Below are 12,874 nucleotides of genomic sequence, written 5' to 3' on the forward strand. Positions count from 1 at the left end.
GAATTTTCACACTGTATTTTGTGGGGTTGATCACCTTTCATTAAATATTTCTGCTTTACTTACTTGTGGAACTGAGTGCCCATTTTCGCAAGAGCAGGATTTTCATAAACAAAAGAATATAAATTGCTTTCAAAATGTGAAAAATTCTATTATATTTCTATTTTATTACCAACAATTCTTTGGATAAAAATACGACAGCAAGAATTGCAGCTGTTCTGTCTGGAGTTAAAGGTGAGCAAGGAAGCAGAGTTTGTGCTGACAATATCAGATTATTTAGGATGGATCTAAATTGGGAGTTGCAAGTGTGCTTTGCATCCTGAGGCAAAAATACCCTAACCATACATACATTGATTGGATCTGAACTAGGAGTGACTGGAAAAGAAAAGAAAATTGGAGTTGAGGTCTGGAAGTATATCATTAATCAATCTGAGGGTTCCTGTTTCATATAGGAGATCTTAAGGAATGAAAAATTAAGCCACTGCTATAACAATGTCTTTGGACAAATGTACAGTATTACCAGCTTGGAATACCAGATGACGTTAGAATTGTCTCTCAAAGAACTACTGTATAGGATAACATTTCTCAGTTTAAATTCTGGAGGAAAAGTGGCTGTTTTTTTCCAGAAGTATGGATAGAAGGAAAGGTGTGGATTAATTTTGAGTATCATAGTCCAAAGGGACGCGTTGGCTCAGTGGCTAAGATGCTGAGCTTGTCGATCAGAAAGGTGAGCTCTGATATCACAAAGTGGTCGAGGGATTGAAGGTTAATTCTCCATGTCAGACCCTCTCATGGCTGCTAGATGTGTTAGTCTACAGCACACACAATCACCATCAAGGTAGCCCAACACATCTGAGGAACACAAGGTTGGAAAAGGGTCAGGAAAAGAGTCCATTGAAAAATTAAGGTCAATGAAGCACCAAGTATTTCAGATTCCAAGCGCGGTTGACAATTTTCCTCTCAGCTTTCTGCCGAGGCTATATTCACACACATGAGGGTTGCGTGACTAAGAGGCTGAGTTGTTGATTAGAAAGATCAGCAGTTCGGTGGTTCAAATCCGTAGCGCCGCGTAACGGTGTGCGCTCCCGTTACTTGTCCCAGCTTCTGCCAACCTAGGAGTTTGAAAGCATGTAAAAATGCAAGTAGAAAAACAGGAACCACCTTTAGTGGGAAGGTAACAACGTTCCGTGTGCCTTCATTTTTTAGTCATGCTGGTCACATGACCAGGGAGAGCGCTGGCTCTTCGGCTTTGAAACAGAGATGAACACCGCTCCTAGAGTTGGGAACGACTAGCACATATGTGCCAGGGGAACCTTTACCTTACCTTTACCTTATTATAGTCCAAGGAAAGGCTCTAAGAGTGACAGTATTAGCAATAGATACAGCTAGTCCTTGACTTACAACAGTTCATTCAGTGACCATTCAAAGTTACAACAGCATTTTAAAAAGTGACTTATGACCATTTTACAGTTACCTTTGTAGCATCCATACTGTCATGTGATCAAAATTCAGAAGTTGGCAACTGGTTCATATTTATGACCATTGTTGTATCCCAAGGTCACGTGATCCTTTTGAGATCTTCAGACAAGCCAAGTTAATGGGGAAACCAGATTCTTAACTAAAAAGTGGTTACTAACTTACCAACTGCAGTGACTCACTTAACAACTTTGGCAAGAAAAGTCATAAAATGGGGCAAAACTCACTTAACAGATATCTCACTTAACAACATAAATTTTGGATTCCATTATGGTCATAAGTCAAAGACTACCTATATTCATTGTCTGGAAAGATTAGTAGCCTAGAGAGCTATAGAGAATACACCAACTCCTGTGTGAATTTTCAGACACTAAATGTCATCATGCTGGAACAATTAAGAGAACAGTCCAAAAAAGTTAACCTATCTTGTACTATTAGGAAAACCTATGTACAGCTATTTATTAATTTGTTCACAGAAAGAGAAAAAATGTTAAGAATGCCCACAACAGTTAGGGTGTGTCACAAGGTTTCCTCACATCTTAAAAGGAGGTTTAAAAGGGAGAAAGTTGAAAAAAAGACCAGGAATGGAAAAAAAATTTCCACAAAATTGAATTAGGATGTTTTATTCCAAAGCATGAAAATAAGATAAAAGGTGATAAATAAATACCCATGTTACACCTATCCTCCGTGAGCTGCACTGGCTCCCCATTGGTCTCCGGACACGCTTCAAGGTGCTAGTCGTTACTTTTAAAGCCCTACATGGTTTAGGACCTGGCTACCTGAGAGACCGCCTCCTGCCATTTACCTCCCAAAGACCGATAAGATCACACAGATTGGGCCTCCTCCGGGTGCGATCGGCAGGTCAATGTCGACTGGTGACCCACCCCCCCGGGGGAGGGCCTTCTCTGTTGCTGCCCCGGTCCTATGTAATGATCTCCCCGTAGAGATCCGGACCCTCACTACTCTTCCGGCCTTCCGTAAAGCTGCTAAGACCTGGCTGTTCCGGCAGGCCTGGGGCTGTTGATCAGCATCCAGCCCCATTTTAAGTGGTATGTATGTTGTGTAATTTTAAATAATTGTACTTTTATTTTTAATTTTTTATTCCCTTGTTTGTCTGTAAGCCGCCCAGAGTCCCCTGGGAGTGGGCGGCATACAAATGCCAATAAACTTCCAAACTATATATACAACCAGACAAAACTTCTTCCTCCTTGGAACTCTTGTCCACTGAAGTGTTTCAATAGTGAAATTTAGGGAATGAAAATATATTTTCGTACAAATAAATAAGACAGTAATATTGAATCAATAATACAGTAATACTGAATCCTATTTTACAATGATTTTACAGTATATACTTCCAATAATCAGATCATGCGAACAGCAAACTATTTTTGATGTTTCACTTTTCTAAAGACTCCTTTTAAAAAAAATCTTCATGAAACTAAGTTATTTTGTCTTCTCCCGATTGTACTATGGAACAAAGCCATATTTCAACAAATTCTGTATTTGTGGGCATTTTCATTTTTACTAGAGATGGTGCCTGATATAGTCCCTGCTTTCCAACTATTTTTTATTCAGCCCAGCCTGGGGGGAAAGCAGCTGAATGCAGTATTGGCAGCACGATGCTCTCAGTGGGTTTGCTGTTATATATAACAAACCACACATGCTAGACTGATCTAGCACCATGGAGAAAAGAAGGCATTTCAGGCTTCTCAATCCATATGCTAATAGTTCAAAAATTAGTCTTTACTTGCAAATAATCACTCTGAAAGGTTCTTTTGTAAATGAATACATTCCTACAAATACATGGGAGGATGGATCCGAAGCTAGGAATTTTCGCACAGCTTCTCTGTGAAAGAAAGCGAGGCCATTTGTTCATGAAAATCCTCAAAGAACAGGCAATAAACTCAGTGACTGTTAAGCCTGAAATGAGAACATGAACATTAATTGATGAGCATTCATCAGCCATTGATTGGTTTAAATTAACCAATGACTGGCTGAAAATGCCCTCTGCAAGCTTCAGAAGCCAAATACAATGTCAAAGACATTTTATAAAATCTGAAGATGGTAAGAATAGATGGTTAAGTGACAGAACTCAAAATCATGATGTCTGTGTTTTATCTCCTGGGACATAAGCAATGAAGAGGTGCAATTTCAAACTTAAGAGGCATCCATAAATGAGAAATCCTGAAATGGAAAAGGCTTGGTCTGGCAAATGGGAAAACATAATTATGATTTTCAAAAGCTTATGCATGGTTTAATAATAATGGAATGCAAAAACAAAAACAAACACAAATCTTTTCATCAGGGGGAAAATGTATACAGTTTTCCCCCTAATCACCAATTTTCAAATGTTTTGATTTTCCAACTTTTAACTATTTTTTCATTGTTTTAAAAAGCTCTCAGAACATTGGAATTCTTCAACTTCTGTCAGGTTTGTACGTCCTCTTGATCATCATGGTTCCAGATCAGAGACATTCTTATCCGAAAATATTGACTGAAAAAAGCTGCATACAGTAGAAATAATCAACTGATAATGAGAAGCTGTTCGCCGTTATCTCATTGACATAATTTAAGAAAATAGAGGAGGCATTGTTAACGAAAGCTGCACCCAGTTCAAACTGTTACAGTACATATTTATGCTTTTTTATAAGTAATCCTTAACTTATGACCAGTTATTTAATAACTATTCAGAGCCTCAGAAAGTGCCATAATAAAATGTCCTGTCCCTCCTGCAGTCACATGAATGCATTTTGGGTACTTGGCAATCAGCTGATATTTATGACTAACTGCATGTCCCATAATTATGTGACTATGATTTGCTTTTCTTTTCTTTTTGCCAGATTCCAGCATTATTATTATTTTTGCTAGCTTCTGGCAAACCACTCACCCTATTAATCAGAAGTATGGATTCATATTTACAATCATGTGATTTGTTTAATAACCAACCATAAAAATCATCTCAAAATTAAGTCCAGGAACATAGGTGCCTCGTCTTATGACCGTTACAATTTATGACCAAAATTCTGGTCTCAATTACAGTTAAGTCAAGGATGACCCGTATGCAGAAGTAAGATCACCATGTTTAATCAGGCTTAACAGAATTACACAGGGTTCCACCACAAATGCGCGAACGACAAAAGCGCGCCTGACTAAACCGCGGTGACAAAACCGCGCCAACAAAACTGCACTGACGAATGAGCGCTGAAGTGCACCAACAGCGTGCCGACAGAAGTGCGCTGTAACATAACCCTAAAAATAACCCTAAACCTAACCCTAAACCTAACCCTAAATCTTACCTTAACTTAAATTGCGCTTCTGTTGGTGCGCTTTTGACATCGCGGTTTTAGCGCCACGGTTTTGTCGGCGCGCTTTTGACGTTTGCGCTTTTGTCGGGTCACGATTACACAGAACTTCCCATCAGATAAATGAATATAAGGCTGCATATAATATGAACAGGCTGGAAATAACTGGCACATTCCTTCCCCTTCTCCTTTAATTCTTTCCCCTCTCTTCTGTATTCAAGAACTATGGAGAGCAAATAAATTAAAAACAGTGGAGATAACCAGTGTAGATAAACATTATAATTTTTTCTACTCTTTTAATTTGATATAAAGCACTACTCTGATAATTGCATAAAGTAATAAGGGCAGCATTTTTTTGATACATCTAAATAAGTATTCTAAGATCTAATTAATTTTAGGAAGCACTTATAATTTAAACAATCAAACTAATTTGCTAGAAAAACAAAAGATTCAATTAAAAACAACTAATAGTACATTTAGAGGCCTTATTTCATTTTTTTAAAATTCAGCTGGCTTTCTCCATCTCATCATGCTAACAATTACATAACATAAAGCATTATTTATTAAATGTGTGGGTTGAGTACAGATTTTACGAAGAGTCCAGAGAATTCTTAAACATTAATTGCTCTTATCATTTTCTAAACACAGGCATCTTTGCCCACATAAATTATTTTTCTTAATCGCCAGGTAGGCGATTTTTTTTCTGCGGATCTACTACCGGTACATAAATTGGTGATTATATTTTATTACAATTTATTGAAATGTAAATCGTGACCTTTCATAATAAGGTATCTGGAGTATATTTAAATTTTTACAAAAAAATTCTCACATACCTTAAATTACATTTGCGTACATATTCTAGTATGCTGTGCATCCACCTATTAGGCAGTTTAACAATTAACTCAGCTGCAAAGTACTTTAATAAGGGTCTCTTATGCATTTAATTTTGTGATATAGCAGGAACTATTTAACTGCTAGGTTGTACGTTCACCTTTCGGAACAATTTTTGTAAATCCACATATGATATACATACATGGATAACAGAATATACAGTAAATTGCCAGAATATGATTTAAAAAAAATAACTTTAATTGCTGATAATACTTTTACAAAATAATTCTTTTACAACAAATAATAATTCTTTTGCAATGAAAAGCTAGTTTGGTGTAGGGCAGGGGTATCCAACTGGCGGCCCAAGGGCCAGGTGCATCACACACAGGCCACGCCCACCCCAGCTCCACAAAGGGGGGAAAAAAACATTGTGATACATCACGTGATGGCAATGTGACGCAGAGAGTTTGACACCCATGGTCTAGTGGTTAAAGCACCAGACTAGAAAGCAGGAGAACATGAGCTCATTTCACGCGTAGCCATGAAAACCAGCTGGCTCACCTTGAGCCAGTTATTCTATCTCAGCCCAACCCATCTCACAAAGTTGTTGTTTGTAGGGAAAATAGGAAGAGGGAGGTGTGTTGGATATGTATATCACTTTGAGTATTTTTTTAAAAAACAATAAAGATAGGTTATAAATAAATATTATTTTAAATACCTGTTCTGTCCTCCCCTTCTCCGCTCGTTAACAAACGGCAGGCAAACAAACTTAAAAGGAACTTTCTTTATCAGTTCTCGGCTCAGACTGGCTTCGAGCCCAGAAATAACATAAATACAGTTTCTGACCAGATAACAGAATACAAAACAAATCTCTCTTACGGCAACACAAGTTGACAAAACAAAAGCAAAGCACTTCTTCCAAAGTCTCTACGAATCAGGATTACAGAAATCAAAGCACTTCTCCAAGTGTATCTTCTTGAATCGGGTTTACAGAAAACAAAGCACTTTTCCAAGTGTATCTTACATAAACCACGATGATCAATGTTGAACGAACCAAGGAACGTTGACTCCTGCAACTAGGGCGTGGCACCATCCATCCTTTTATCCCCAGAATATCCCCTAACGAGCCCTAGCTGCATAATTAATCTTGCATCCTGAAAAGACTCACAGAAGACTTCTGCTGAGTCACAACAATACCAATGTAAATTAAAGGAAACACAGACAAAACATAATGTGTATGTATAATTATTAGCAATTGTATACACTCTACAGCATGCAATAAAACAAATCCTGTTGCTGTGAAAATTTTCCTTAATGAGAATTTGTGAAATAGCACATCTGATGGACTGAAAATACTTCAATATGATTTATCTTTCCTTTATAAATGGCACCGTCTTTTGTTTAAACTTTAAATAAAGTTGTATAAAGTGTATTATACAAAGTTCAGATCTGAGAAAGCACTTGGTCCTCCACATGTGGCTGAAGTGCAGCCATTAATTACCTCAATCAATATATTCTAATAACAATTTTGCAATAAGGTAAAGGGCCCAAAATTGTCCACTATGAAGTACAATGATTTATAACAAGAGAGGTCAGCCTGGTTCCTTCACAATATTTTGAATGACAACTTCCTCTGACAACTGGAGGAGGAACTTTACTTTGCTTGCCCTCTGGTTTTATATCTCAAAAGAAAAGAAAAAAATACTTTAAATTTTTAGGCAGCTTCAATCTTTTTAGATATAGTAACTACAATAGAAATGTGTACATTGGCTGTATTATTGTCTATGTTTTTCTTCTTCTCATGATGCTATTCATATAAGCTTGTTTCAACCATGAACAACCTAACAATATGATTTGAATTATCACCAAGTAGCAATAGCAATAGCAGTTAGACTTATATACCACTTCATAGGGCTTTCAGCCCTCTCTAAGCGGTTTACAGAGTCAGCATATTGCCCCCAACAACAATCCGGGTCCTCATTTTACCCACCTCAGAAGGATGGAAGGCTGAGTCAACCCTGAGCTGGTGAGATTTGAACAGCCGAACTGCTGAACTGCAGTCAGCTGAAGTAGCCTGCAGTGCTGCATTTAACCACTGCGCCACCTCGGCTCGGCAAGTAAACCTGACCAACCTTTTAGAAAGTGAACAACCAGAATACTGGAAGCTGATTTTCATTTCTACTAGCCCTAGAAATTTTTGCATCAGGTATTTTAGTTCAGCTTCATTTTTAACGAATACAAGGAATATTATTTACATTCTATGTGCATTCTATTGAATCTTGTTTAGATTATGCAAAGTTAAAGACTATTTTTTGGAATGACATTCAAGATTTTTAAAGAAACATCTTAAGTTCTCAGTCTCACCACCTGATCTTGAACCAGCCAATTGTGTATATTCTATAGTAGGGGAATACAACTTTTATTTTATATAATTACTATGGAAGTGGGAGAAAAGATACACTCTCTAGCATCCAGAAGCTACCTACTCGGTTAGATTAGTTGCACCAGAAAAAAACTGAAGCCTTTTAACATAGTATTTGGATTATATGGCAAAATAGAACGTTCAGGCAGGACTTGCTTTTTCAACAAGAACAGTAACAAACATCCTGATATTTATCAGTTTTCATCCTGATAATTTTTTACTTAGGAAACAGCTGCCTTCCGACATACACATTTAGGCAAACTATTGATCAAGCACTGACAGATCTCTTCCTCCACTTTTTTTCTGGATGATAATCTGTTTCCTCATTTCCCTTACCTGGTGAAGGGAATTAAAAGAACTGTGAAACTTAGTGCCTAGGAAAATGTTGAGATTTATTGAGGAGAAAATATTGAGGATAAAAAAAATATCCAATTCAATGCTTTGAAAAGCTGATAGATAACTACTGGTATACTTAGCTTTGTGGGATCTATTTTGCTTTTTACTAGAACACCGAAGTTAATTAACTAGGCTAGACAGAAATAGCGACTCAAGTGGGCAGATGTATGGTAAGAATTAAAGGGATGCTTCTGAGCATATATTCAACTATGACTGATATCAAACCAAGAGCCTAAAGTTCTTTCATTTAAAAAAAAATGTTCCCCACAGTACTTTTTCAGCAACTGAATTTAGGAGAAAATGTGTTTTAATTGTTGCTACAGTATTTTAGGTCATTTGGGACCTAGAAAAATTGAACATCTGCTGGCAATAGTTTATAAATCTATAGATCTAAACCAGACTTGAGGTATTGTAGTTTTATTAAAACAGAGCAATCCAAGGTTTACAAATAACACGTAACCCAAGCTAAGATTTCAATTTAAAGATTTCAGATTAGCACAGCTCTTATCTACTACTCTCCAATATGTTATCACCAGTGCAATGTTGAGTTTTGCTTTCCTTTCTATGGGAGACATTAGTGGCAGGAAATTAAGTTAAATTAGTTTTGTTTTCTACATCTGCAATATTTCCCATTTCCTACTAGAGAAAATTCTCTAATTTCAAATCTAACTTTTTTTTGGTGTTGAAGACTGTATTCTTACAAAAACTTCTATAGTACTGATTGCCATTTAACAATTCCAAAGGAGTTTTATTTTGGTTACTATGGAAAGAAATGGAAGATCAATAAGCATTAATTTTTGTTAATAGCAAAATGTTATCTTCAGAGAATATTTAGAATTAAAATTATTAAGGAAAGGCAAATTAAATTGCATTATAGGGATACCATAATGACATCAACTGCATTGAATAGGCTGAATGCTTCATGTATAACTAGCCTAACTAATTTAAGATAAATTGTGATTTATTTTTGTAAAAATCAAAGAAGATTTAAAAAGCTATTCTAATAGGCTAGATGGGAAGAAGAAATGAATTTCACTCTATTCCAATGATGCCAAAAATTCTGGTCATTGCATTGAAAACTGATTTAGACACAATTGCTGGGCAGATGTATGAAATCGAAGAGTTTTATGAAATTAGCTATTTAGAGAAGTACACAGTGGAACTTTACTGTATCTATGTCTAAATGACATAACCAAAAAGATAATTTAGTTCCTAAAATCTTGAAATGATGTTCTTTGATACATTGCAGTGTAATTAGCAGTCAGTGTCCATCTGTTTATGTTCATTTGTTACAGGAGATGGTTCATTCAAAGTGAAGTTTGGAAGCCACATTCAAATTAAATATAACTCCATTAGTCACTTTGCATCTCTCCCCATTATATCTTTCTGTTCTGACCCCCTCCTCCATCCAGTAACGAAAGTCAAGACAAGCATAAAATGGAATGTCCTTTAACAACAAGTCCAGAATCTCGGTGGCTGAAAGCCACATAAACAAACAGATAAGGACCTTGGCAGCAAGTCCAACAAACCTTGGCAGCAATTCAGACTAACTCTGGCAGCAATCTAGCCTGCCAAGTTCGTTTCTCTTTAGTCCAAGTGTTGACTTCTGCAAGAAGGGCGTGGCACAAGCAGTCTCTTTTATAATCTGGAGAGGAGCTTAATGACCATCAGCTGAGCGTAATTACCTCCTGTAATTACATAGTTGTTCTTGACACTGAGTAGCCCTTTGACGGCGTGCATCCCGGAACAACTCACTGCTGGCTTCTGGAGCACTCTCCCTTGTCTCCTCCCCACTGATCCAAGGTTCAGGTGCCACCTGGTGGCCAACCAGTCTCTCTGTGCCCTGCTCGGAGTCGGAACCCTGTCCAGGGTCCTCCACATCCTCCAGGGCCCCTCGCTGTCGGAGTCTGGTGGCAGCTGCAACAGCTCCTGCAGGGCCACAACATCTTTCTATGGAAAAAATGAAACAATATACAGTAATATTTTTAGTAGACATGTTTGCCTGGCATGCCTTTCTGCATTAACAGACATCAAAGATCACTGAATCACAGAGTTTCTTGATACTTTTGAGTTGTTTAGGTTGTAAAAATTGCAGTTTGTGCGTTGAACTAGCTACATATTTAGTCTTTCTCTCACCAGGATTTGAGATCTGACCACATACATGGAACACCCCAATATTTGCCAGCTAGCTAATTTATTAAAGTCTTGCTATGGTTTCAGTTAAGGATTCAGAGTAACTAATATTAATTAAGCACAGAACTATTTTGCCTACTTCCTGCCCTAAGGTTATTTGAATGTATAATGCTGTCAAAGGATAGCATTCAATTTCATTGGGTAAGCTTGTCATTCAAATATGCTGACAGAATAAAATTAAAACCTATAGCTATGATGCAGACACCATTCTGGTTGAAGTATAAGAGTTTAAAGAACCCTCATGAGAGCCATACCAGAGGTCCAGCACAAATACTGATTATGTATTTAAAGCACAGGAAGTAGCAAGGTGTGTAACCTCTGTGACATGCTAATGTATTAAACAAAGCTTTAAAGCTTCAATACTGAAAGCGTTTGGTAGCAACAGGATTGCAATTCAAGCAATCTGTAACTCTCAAATTTTTCGGGTTGTATTGCACAGCCCCACTTGGGATCTCTGAACTGCACTTAAACTCAATGATCATGGCTAGCTTGAGAATGGGCACGAAGAGTTACTGGGAATAAAATATTCCTCTCCCTCCCAATGGCTCTACTGCAAATCCCTTAGCCCATCATCTCTGTTCCACAAATGCATGCCCCGGGGCAGAGGTCAATAATACTTGAATAAAAGCCTGGGGCAAGAGAGAGCCAATGGAGTATGAATTTACACTCCTCCAGAAAGCAGCTCAGGGACAACCAATCTCTGATAAACAAAGGTCATTTTGGCACAGGTGTTGGATGCTGGAAAGTGACAATCCCTTGAAATCACACCAGGCCTTCTGGGATTGTTTAGAGGCAACAGGTGTCTTAACCATTCCAGCATATGCCTATCCATACAAGAGAGGCTAAGAGACCTGGTGCATGAGAACATCTAATATGTTAGAGAACACAGGTTAAGTCCTTGATAGTTTGGTTAGTTGTAATGTAACCATCCTCTGCTACCAAATGTGATGTTCCCATAGTTCGTCCATGATGCCAATGTGGAGAAAAGACAGGACACGACCTTTCTCGGGACGGAGTGACCAAGATTGGTGTCTGGAAGCCCCTTTTATTGAGATAGGACAAAGGCAGGAGGAGCAATAGCATGTGATTAAAAACAGCCTGTAAAAGTACAATTTCTAATCTACTACTCAGGGAAGTTCTGTCTATATATGGTCAAATCCTGGACGTCATTGGTAGGGCACATCTCAGGATGTTATGTTATGAACTATCAGGATGTTATGGAGTTTTAGGAGTTTGTTTTCTCCTGTGTGGTTCAGCGTGGCTCTGCATGCCCTGGTATGAACTGGGCCAGTGGTCCCCAACCTTTTTATCGCCGCGGACCAGTCAGCCTTTGATAATTTTACCGTGGCCCGCTGAGCGCGTGCAGGGGTGGGGGGGCGTTGTTCGTGACGACACATTGATTGCGTACCTGCGCGGGGCTCTCTTCCTTGGAGCCTTTGTGCACGGCCCAGGAGCTTTTGCGCACAGCCCAGGAGCCTTTGCGCTGCAGCGATCATGTCCCCCGGCCGCTGCAGCGATCATGTCCCCCGGCCGCTGCAGCGATCATGGCCCCCGGCCGCTGTGCGGCCTGGTGCCAGGTACTCCACGGCCCGGCACCGGTCCGCGGACCGGGGGTTGGGGACCACTGAACTGGGCCATGGGTGACCCACACCTACACAAGGAACTATATTACAACAGTTAGTGACCCTTCAAAGTTACAATGTGACTTATAAAAAATGTGACTTATGACCTTTTTTCACAGTTACGACCTTTGTAGCATCCCCATGATCATGTTAGGTTTAGGTTTATTCGATTTATATGCCGCCCTTCTCCTAAGGACTCAGGGCGGCGTACAACATTAAAAGAAACACATAATACAAAAGTTAAAAAGAAATTAAATAGGATATCCCAAACCCAATTAAAATTGACAATGACATTTTTTTAAAGAATTCAAATTCAAATTAACAGTAATCAATAATTTGTTTTGTTTTGTTCAGGCCAGGCTGGCTTGCTGGAAAAGCCAACTTTTTAGGGCACGTCTGAAGGGATTATACGATCAGAATTCAGATGCAAGGCAACTGGATCATCATAGTCATGACTTTTGCCACCTTCTCAAAGTCAATAGGGAAGCCCGATTCACTTAACCACCACTTAGCTACTCATTTTATGAACTGCAGCACTTGGCAACTGTGGAAAGTCATAGAACGGGGCAAAACGAACGAAGCGTTGCGCTCAATTGTGGTCGTAACTCGAGGGCTACCTGTGCATTAAACAGAAA

Source organism: Thamnophis elegans, chromosome 4 (assembly GCF_009769535.1).
Source record: "Thamnophis elegans isolate rThaEle1 chromosome 4, rThaEle1.pri, whole genome shotgun sequence".
In the NCBI taxonomy this organism is placed as follows: domain Eukaryota; kingdom Metazoa; phylum Chordata; class Lepidosauria; order Squamata; family Colubridae; genus Thamnophis; species Thamnophis elegans.